General features: G+C 36.8%; 1 protein-coding gene across 2 annotated transcripts in view; it reads left to right on the top strand.

Moving 5' to 3' along the window:
* Positions 1 to 1,788: 1,788 nt before the first annotated feature.
* The window catches only part of SEMA3A (semaphorin 3A), a 461,093-nt gene continuing 452,330 nt past the window's right edge, over positions 1,789 to 10,551 (top strand). For both annotated transcript variants that reach the window (XM_041723448.1, XM_041723450.1), the window contains exon 1: positions 1,789 to 2,135. The gene's annotated coding sequence lies outside the window, so the exon portion shown is untranslated. The remainder of the gene's footprint in view (positions 2,136 to 10,551) is intronic.

Raw genomic sequence — 10,551 nt, 5'->3', positions numbered from 1 at the left:
TAGGTAAACCTGTCAAATGAATTAAAAATTAAGAATTTATTTATTTATCGTTAGTTTTCAATCCTATTCTTCCTTCTTCCATTGAATTGCTGCAAACCAGTTAGAGATACAAAGAAACATTTGCTGAAATGATTTAATTATAAGAAATTGTGCCAATAAATTATTTTAAAATTTATGGCCTTAGGCATTCTTACCCACATTGATTCTTAGAGCCCTTAATGGGACTTTTATCAGTGGGTTGGACAATATTTCTATTACCTGTTTGGATGCATAAAGCTAGAGTATTTGACTACTTAGAACTACTTAAAGAAATAAAAGAGGAAAATTCCCAATTTTTCTAGAAATCAATGATAATCATTTTTTAAAGATTGTATTTATTTATTCATGAAAGACACACAGAGAGAGGCGCAGAAACATAGGCAGAGGGAGTAGCAGGTCCCTGCAGGGAGCCTGTTGCAGGACTTGATCCCAGGACCCCGGTATCACACCCTGACCCAAAGGCAGATGCTCAACCACTGAGCCAACCAGGTGCCCCATAAATATTAATCATTTTATCTTGTGCAGGATAAAAATTATTTTGCATGGAGACTGTTGACATGATTCTAGAAGAGTGAAGATTCTAGAGTCAGGTCCAATGGAACTGTGCTACCAAATCATAACAAATGTGTGACCAACTGCAGCTTTCCCTCAGATGGAAACAAAAAGTGACAACTATAATAACATTGACCTTACAGTGTCCTTGTAAGACTCAAAAGAGATAACACATGTAGAGCTCTTTGCTTACTGTCTGGCATGTAGCAACTGTTCAGTTATCATTTTTTAAAAATATTTTATATATTTATTCATGAGAATACACAGAGAGGAGAGAGAGAGGCAGAGACACAGGCAAAGGGAGAAGCAGGCTCCACGCAGGGAGCCCTACGTGGGACTCGATCCCGGGTCCCCAGGATCAAGCCCTGGGCCGAAGGCGGCGCTAAACCGCTGAGCCACCCGGGCTGCCCAGTTGTCATCATTATTAATTATGGTGGTTACACATTATTTAACAAAGGAAAGTAGCTCTCAACAACATAGAAATATAGATTGAACAGTTCTGATCTGTCAAAGTTACTTATATTCATTGTGATTACTTCTATATTTTTGATTGTCAGAGTGGTAACATAGAAAGCGGTAAAATTTCTGTGTGTTAAGGTGCTTGAGATCACGTGTGGCATGCAGAAATGACTACAAGAAGATTCTTTTTCAATCACATCTTTTAAAAAAAATGTCCAATTGCAGAATGTCAATCTCCCTGACAGTGTAAATCTCCTTAAAGCAATTTAATTCAGATTAAAAAGATAAGCATGGCTTCTATAGCAGAATGGGAGATCTGTTTCAAATCCATCACATTAACACTATCAGTAACCCACGATGACCCATGATTGAGTAGTTTTAATTAAGTTCAATTGGAGTACTGGGGGAAAGGTGCTTCATTTATTCCTTCATTAATAGTTAAAGTGAATATTATAAATATCCCTATAACTTTTGTAGCTTGAACATCTTTCTTTTTTATTGAATTTATTTTTATTTTTTATTTTTTTTCCTGTAGAGTAGTACCATTTGGGGAACTCCGATTCCCAGGAGCTTTAATGCTACCCCACTTCTAGCACTATAAAACAGAGGCCTGCTGTTTTAATCACGCCTCTCTCTCTCTCAATGTTGTTTGCGCCCTGGTACAACCCATCTGCCTCGAATCTAGGGCTCCGCTGGGGCTGCGCACATCTGCCAGCCAGACTACCTTCGTACACAATTACTCAATCCACCGTAAGGCTCTTTAATAGGAAACAAGTGTGACAACGGCAAGCCTCTTTTTTTTTTTTTTTTTTTTCCCTCCTCCCTCTTAAACCACAGAGTCAAATAGCTCTAATAGAGATGAAGCCTGATAGATCCGCCCAGGTGTAGGTGAAGCGGCGGAGCCCGGGGACAGATGCTGCGCTCCCCGCCGCAAGTCCGGGCAGCCCCGCCGCGGGCCGCTCCTGGCGCGTTCACAGGCAGCAGCTCCGGCCGCTCGCGCTGGCGCCGGGTCCCAGGGCGACCTGGAGCAAGGTGAGAGCAGCAGGCAGCCTTCTCTCCAGCGGGGACGGAGGACAGCAAACGCAGTAAGTGGAAAATTCATCCTTCCTTCTTTTACTTGGGAATTAATTAAGGATGTTTACTCTCGGGGAATCCTCCAAAGGCTGCAAAAGTGAACCAGCGAAAAGCCTGTGTTGGGAACCCTGTGGGTTTCCCCCGGTTTCGCCTTGCACAGGGCCCTGGCGCTGTCACTGAAGCTGACACACTCTGCGAGGGACTTCCTCACTCACAAGGTCTCAGAACTAAAATGTGCTGCTAATAACATTGCTAATTCAGCCCTGCAGCCTGGCAGATTACTCACTATTTCTGAGCGAAGCCTCCTTTATTGCTGTCAGAAATGGTGGTAGCAAGTGTTTTGTCACAGTTCTGAGGATAAAAAAAAAAAAATGTGCAAAGTACATACTTGGCTTGAAAATAGAATTCAACTTTTATGCATAACTGGATTGTTCCATCACTGTTCATTAGTGTGCGGAATTTGCTTGCGATTTTTGCGTACCAAATCCATTCTACAGCTCAGTCTCTTACCAAAGAAAGGATGCTGAAAACTAAAAGCGGTATTAAGTTGTAGCAGTAATGACAATGATAATGAATTTTTAAACAAACAAGACAAAACAAAAGGTCATTTGTCTAATAGCATAGGAAAAGATATTAAAGCCAGATGTAGGAAATCTCAACTTTGACTTTTTGGTCTTTCATGCTTGGTTTAAAGCAGCCTTCACTTTGCGTTTACTTTGCATTTACAACTTCAGATTCACCGTTAAACTGCATTTGAGCTCCAAGTTCAGATTTGATCTAAATACAGCCCTGTTCCTTGAGCCCCCTACTCTGATTTTTACTTGGCTATGGGGAGTCTTTTTACTACTTATACCATATATCCTGAATTGTGTTAACAAGCTAACTGTGGTGGACTTTTTCAGGTGGAATGTCAGCCAATGTGAAAGAATGTGTTTGCTGTTCAAATGTATGATGTTCTTTGTAAGAAATAAACACATGAGACATATGCCCTGACAAAGATTCCAGTTATGATTACTAAATACAATCCATCAAATATTGCCCAGAGATCATTGTATTAAAAAGGATGTGGTTAAAGACTGTCAGCATGTCATAATATCTATTTACAGTCCTTTGAGTTTTTTCTTTTAATTTTGGCTTTTTAATTTTTTTAAATTAGTCTGGAAAGCTTTGTTGTCTCAAAAGACAATGCACATATATAGGGTACATAGGTGAAATAAGATAGAACACTGTTGCATTGTTTAAATAATTCCCTACTGGCCAGTGTTTTGTTTTTGTTTGCTAACTATTATAGATGGACATCATTGAAATTGATGGGTTAAAAGCCATGACGGTGGAATCCTGATGACTCCTTTGTGTATATTCAGAAATGATTTAGCTTGGATAAAGTTGCTGCTATGAAAGGTTTAATTAATTACTTCTAGTTAAATATATTTCTTTAAGAATTGCATTTGACATTACTGATGGTGGAGTACATACAGTTTAAAAGTCATTCTTCATGATATACTTTAACCGACAATTGTTGGCATTGAATAGCGGTCAATGTCTACCCCCTACAGGGAGAGAATCTAATTTCACTACGCCTTCCCCAGTACATGAATACCACAAGTACAGTTCACACATATGAATGCTGTAACCGTGTCAATGATTCCAACAAGTGCCCCTTAATGAAAAGGTCAGGTCTGTGATTAATAGGAAGCCTTTTTCAAAGGCTGGACTTCACTTCAGCACTGCCATTAGATTTGTTTCGTCTTGATTTACTTCGTTTGCCTTTCAAAGTATAATAAAAATCAAGTGGTCCTATGCTGCACTTTTTAAATAGTTTGTGGTTAGTTTTATGTGATGATAGCACAGTGGTTAGTATATTTGGTTCAGTTAAAAAAAAAGTGAAAAAAATCATTCAAGCCAATTATTGAGGGCATAGGATGATGGATGAGAATTTTATACTTTATCCAAATAGTTAGAATATATAGCCTTTGACTAAGTTTGAACTAATTAATAAACTTTAAGAGGTGTTGTGGGGATAAAGATGGAGTGACAGAGGAAGTCTTTGGTATTTTACATAAGATTTATTATGTTTAAATGGTAGCTATTTGTCAGCAAGTAAATATACACAACTCATGCAAATAATGATTTTTCACTAATGGAGAAATTCATTTAAGGCTATATAGCTAAGTGGAGATAAAGACAGTAATTATATCTAGTGATATCCTTAAAGAAGCAATTTAGTCATCTATAATATAATGGTGGTTTTGTTACAATCATCCCAGTTAAAACTTATGCTGGAAGCATTAAGTCCAATTTAAAATTAAAAAAAAAAACTTTTTAACTGGCATTATATTCTGCTAATAAATATATTAAAATTTAAGCAATTTACAAATTACATGGTCCTTAAATAAATTCCTTTGTTCTTTCATTCATGCAAGTGTCCTGTGTCTCTCTGGCTTTATCTGTACATGTTTTCAAATAAGATTGCAATAAAAGCAAGTAATACAAATAATATAAGAAAATCTAAAATATATGTGCTATATTTATTCATGCAAATTCTCATATGCTTGGAGGAAATTTTTTTAGAAATCACAGGATATATTGACTTATTCCGAGAGATATTCTCTCTTAAATAATTTATAATTTTTAACACTAAGTCAACCCTAAAAGTATTTAATAACTTCATTTTCACCTATAACAAAGAAACTACGTTATATATCAAGATAGTAAGTATAGGTAAAAATATAGTTGAATTTCAATGGCCGCTCAAGGAGGAGACAACGTAGTCAACTGTATGATGGGCATAGTGCATTCCAGATGTGCTCCCTCCTTATCAGTGTCCAACAGCTGTGTTTTCCAGGTACTCTTCTATTCACAGTTCCATTTTTGCTCTAAATTGGAAGCCGGCTACTTCCGGGTAGGGTGCTAATGCATTACATTAGTTGGGCACTTGCAAGGAACCAAACACTGCCCTGAGCATTTTTTGTATCCATGATTTATTTAGTCCTTAGGGCTCAGTGAAGTAGGCACTGCTTCTATTCCCATTTATAAAGGTAAAAACAGAGTAGTTGAGGACTTGACCAGTGTTGCAGAGGTAATGAGTAGTGGAACCTGGACTCAAAATAACTTTACTTGAAAGTAGATAAATCTTCCAAACACTGGAAGCACTGTTTCCCTAACAGGTGACTTCAAAATCAATCAAAGTTGACTTTATTTCTGATCACTTTATCATAACTACCTGAATTCTGAAAGAGATTCATAAATAGAAATAGATAGAATGCCCAATCAAAGCAGTTTGAGAATGATTATAGTTAAATGCAAAGGATTATGACCACACTTCAAGTTATATCATCATTTAGCATTTATAGATTCTACTACTTTCAGAGGTTTTAGTACAGGTACAGGAGGAGTTACAGTTATATGGCAGATATTTGGAGAAGAACTGTTCCTTCTACCCTCACTCGATTGCTAATTTTCCATTCCTATTAAGTCTCTGAGAAGAGTTTATCATCTGAGGGTATTTCCAACCCAGCCGCTGGTGAAGTTAACGGGGGTGACCCTAATCACAATGGCTTCTCAATGAGTGTCACCTCAACACATTCCCACCACTAATCAGTGAAGAAAATGAGCTGTCAGTCATTTACTCTTAAAGATTTTCAGGCCTCAGTTATTCAGTAGGATTATCTGGATTTTTTTTAATAGAATACTAATCGAATTTTCCATTTCTCTGTGGATATTTTTGTCATGTAGGCATGGCCTGGAAAACACCCACTTGAATAATTTCATTTCAAATACAGACTTTCCTAGGAACTGTGTCTCTGTATCTGTGGTATATCTATCTGCTGGAACACTTTCACCCCAAGACATTTATCCATATAATTGACAATGTTCTTTGCGGAGAAGTCAAAAACAAAATATTTATGATAAAAAACCCTTTGATTTCATGTTACAACTTTTATCATTATGGGCTTGTGTATCTTCTCCAAGATAGAGACAGAATATTCAGTTTAAAGGGAGGTGTTGTTTTTTTCAATTTCTAAAAGCGCATATAACCATAATTGTTAAGCCAAGACATCCAGTTACTTTTATACAAACAGGCAGATTTATGGATGGCAAGTGTAATGAGCACATGGAAATTACTTCAAATTTTTAGCAACCGCAACTCACTTTTTTTCAAGTGGATAAATGTAAATGTTACTTTAATTCTCATATATCCTTTTGTGTTGACAAAAGCTATCTGATGAAGGTACCTAAGTGTGGTTGGCATTCATAAAACCAGAAACTGTTTTATGCAAAAGAAGACAGAGAAGAAAACAATTTTTTCAAACTAATCTGGAAGAATTAATCTATAGTGACAGGATCTGAAAGCTCTAAATACCTTGAGGATTGATGATTAGTTAAAAAACTTTGGTGAAAGACTTCCTCTATCACCATCATTACTCAAAGAGATCAACAGTCTAGCTTCTTGAAGTTAATCTTATCCTTGTAAATCCTTTTTGAATTATCCAGAAAATGCTTTATTTTCATTTGCAGGTGCATCTTCAGTGGGAGAGTCCCCCCCCTTTTTTTTTAACCTGACTCATCCCAAGCCTTCCACCGGGGCCCCAGTCTACAATTCGTTCTGATGTTGGCTCTTGCTGGCTGGCTTACTACTGGCTCAAGTTCCAGGGAAACACTGTAGGCTTAGCTGTTGTGCTGATGGACAGCTAGTTCCATTCATGTCTGGTGGTCAGAACTTCCACGGTCGCATACACCCTGAAGTCCAAATCAGCAGTCAACCGCAACTCAACTCCTGGTCCTTCCTTTGTATGGAACACTCTTGGTCCCACTTTCCTGGGACCAACTTTCTAAAGTTACCAGGAAATCAGACTTCTAACTACTTTGGGTATATTTCTGCAACCAATATCCAAAAGTTATTTTCTTATACCCCTGCTTAATATTAAATATTATCTTCATTTCAGGCTTATTGACACCAATAGCCTGCTTTGAGCATGATATGAATTTTTAATTTTCTTGTGAAGTACACTTTATCATTGCTGTGTGTTCAGAGTTAAAGTTGGCAGGTGTGACAAACTCAAGGTTTCAAGGAGGCATCTAATTAGCAGTCAACTTCATTTTGTTTTATTCCTTAATATTGCACATTCAAATTTAGATGAATAGCAGAGAAGGATGATTAGTGTTCTATTTGTACTTTCATTAAGTTTGAGGTTTTGACCTTGTTTCTGGCCAGATGTGCTGGTAAGTATGAATTCCACATGCTACATAATTATTTTCCTGATAAACTGCATTCTCAGTACTCAAATTTATTTTCCCTAGATAAACCATATACTATTAATTATGTACATACCTGTTTAGCATTTTTGCTTGTAGTTGACTGAATTACAAATCTAAAATTCTCCATACCATGACATAAGACACCAGCGGCCAGGTCCTCTCTTTTGACAATTATTAGCTCATTTTCAAAATCTACAGAATATCCACCATGCAACATTTTTGTAATTTATTTGCACATGAAAGAATTATGCAAAGCTCTTTCTAAAGTTACCAGGAAAAATTGTGAGAAATTATCATAAGATGTAAAAGGACATGAAAGTGCATAAGCGCTGAATGATATTTTATTCAGAATTTTCCAGACTTTTAAAGGGTTCTTTCTCTATGTAGTATGGTACAATATGTTTGATATAATTTATGTTATATAAAGCATAACACCTATTTTCTCCCCTATATTAAAATTTAGTTCAAATGATCCTTAATCAGAAAACTGTTGCCTAAGCCTGAGTTTCACTTAACAAAATAATGAGTTCAAGTAAAAATTCTTTCTTGGACTGAACAAACACTTCTCAAACCTTTTCCTGATTTAGGGAAACTTAATGAAGGATTCATATTTGATTTTTCCATTTCTTGGTGGGTCTCTTTCTGCCCTGTTTTGAACAATTGAAGAAATGAAACAAAGTTAACAATGGAAGCCAAAAACCTTTACCATTTGAAAGGGAGTGACCAATACTGAACGCTTGAATTAAGCTTGGTCTCCCTACAATCACAGCTGACAATTGCTGGACATACGGTAAAGAAGAGGAATATTGTTTTTGTTTTTTTAAGATTTTTAAAATTCATTATTCATGAGAGACACAGAGAGAGAGAGTCAGAGACACAGGCAGAGGGAGAAGCAGGCTCTATGCAGGGAGCTCGATGTGGGACCTGATCCCGGGTCTCCAGGATCACGCCCTGGGCCAAGACAGGCGCTCAACCACTGAGCCCCCCGGGCGTCCCAAGAAGAGGAATATTGTTAGGACTAGCAAAAATGTCTTAATATTCACATAGAACATTGATCATATTTGCTTCAGCTATCCTATAACACCATTTTTTTACTTCTTAAATGATGTTAGAAGTATGTTTTAAAATGACCAATTTTGTGAGCAAGTATTTAACTTATGTGACATGAAAATTTGAGTAAGAGTGGTTTGTGTGCAAGCACTTTCATTCCCTTTAAGATAGAAAAGCAAATATATGTGGGTGAATATGGAGAAGTAGCATAAAGTAACTACTATATCACTTGGGGTTTACGTTCTCTCTTTTAATCTTCATATTGGTAGGCAAAAGATATTTGTCATTTCCATTTGACAGGTGAGCAATGTGTTTTACTTCCTCAAGTTTATGAATAACATTAAACTAATAAAAAATATTTTCACGTGACTGATAACGATATTTGAAAGCAGTAAATGTGCACAAACATGCCAAGATGCCCAATATGCAGGTTAAGTTGGGACAGAAACTGTTTTTATTATAGTTTGACTGGAATTTAGAGACTCAAACTACTTCAGTACATAATGAATCTCAAGGATGCACAATACACTGTATAGATGGTAAGAGTCGTGTCTGACAAAAGCCTTAGTATTGCCATTACATTTTGATTGGAGAAAATACAAGAAATGAGTATGATATCAATGCCACGTCTTTCAAGAAGGCGTTTTACGTTGGTACCTTTAGGAGAATACAAATGTTGTAGATGATTTTATCATGTAAAAAATGATGTATATTTTATATCAGACCTTGTCTTTACATCATATTTTTAGGCATATTCATTAATTTGTGTTACAGTAATGTGATAAATAACTTGCTCTCTGTGTGTATGTAGTTTATGTGTGAAAGCAAATATAGGCATGTATGAATACACCCTCTATTAGCATGATTTCTATTATAAATTCCACGGTAATAACCTGATTAAAATAAAAATGATTATTTTGTTTAAAGAATTATAGTTCCTAGTTTAAAAACCAAATTTCAGCACAAACTCCTGTGTATACCAACAGGAAAAAAAAATCTATCATTTAAAATATTTGTTTCCTAGCTCACCAAGCTGTTTTAGAGTTTTGAATATTTACAGTAATCATTTGCTACTCTAAACTGCTATGTAAACCCTGTATTTTTTAATTTAATGTATTACTTTAAACAATGACTGTGGCTACCAACAGCATTACACAGAGGTCTTGTAAATGGACTCTAAGTTTTTAAAGTATTATTAACTTCTTTTTATTCATTTTGGAAATTGTCAACTTTGCTTTTTTATTATGACAAGACCCCAAAGTTTACTTTATTAGTATTACTTGTCATGTATTGCCCATTTGGAGTCTTTTTAGACTCTCCCAAACAACTAGATCCACAAAAAAAAACCAAAAAAAACAAAAAAAAACTAGATCCACAAACCTAACATTGGCTAAAGCTGACACCAGCTCCTTCTAAGGAGACAGGAGAAGAAGACACAAAAGACTGCCTGCCGGCAGGGCAGGGCTCCACTTGGCTGAGGCACAACAGAGAAGCTCAAAATGATGCAGGTGGAGAAGACACCAGCTTAAACAAAGCCTTCCCTGTGGAACCAGTATCTCTGTTACAGGAGGGGCACGGCTTCTGAGGTGCAGGTGGTCTGCCCAGTGGAAGTAGTTGCCATACTCAGGGAAGCCCGACATTAGGCTTCCCGTCAGGTATTTACATTTCTCTCAGTCCCAGTTCAGGATAGCAGTCAAGGTCACTTTTGCCACAGGTAAATTTTCCTAGCCATGCCATTGGCATTCTAATTTTTATCGTATTTCCAGGGAAAGAGAGCTAACCAGTTCATAAAAGATCAAATTGTCATGACAAAAGAGCAAGTGTGTTGTAGTTCTCCACCCACAGGCAGTTAACATGAAGTTTCAGAAGATTCCCTTGAAGGGGTGGCACAGCATGTTTCTATTCTGTCCTCAAAAGCAGACTGCACCTACATTTACAGTTACGCTATTGCACAGAGACCTGCTGTCATTTGTTGTTTTGATGTGGCTTCCACAATAGTTTTAAGCATTTCTGCCCCTCTGTAAACTTTAAAAACTACACATACCTACACACTGACATTACGAAGGGCTGAAAGAGATGTAGATCCGTGAATTAAAATCCCCAAGAGAATTTTGTCCC

This window comes from Vulpes lagopus, chromosome 11 (assembly GCF_018345385.1).
Source record: "Vulpes lagopus strain Blue_001 chromosome 11, ASM1834538v1, whole genome shotgun sequence".
Lineage (NCBI taxonomy): Eukaryota > Metazoa > Chordata > Mammalia > Carnivora > Canidae > Vulpes > Vulpes lagopus.
Note: the sequence above shows the minus strand (reverse complement) of the source record. Positions and strands in the feature narration are given on the sequence as shown.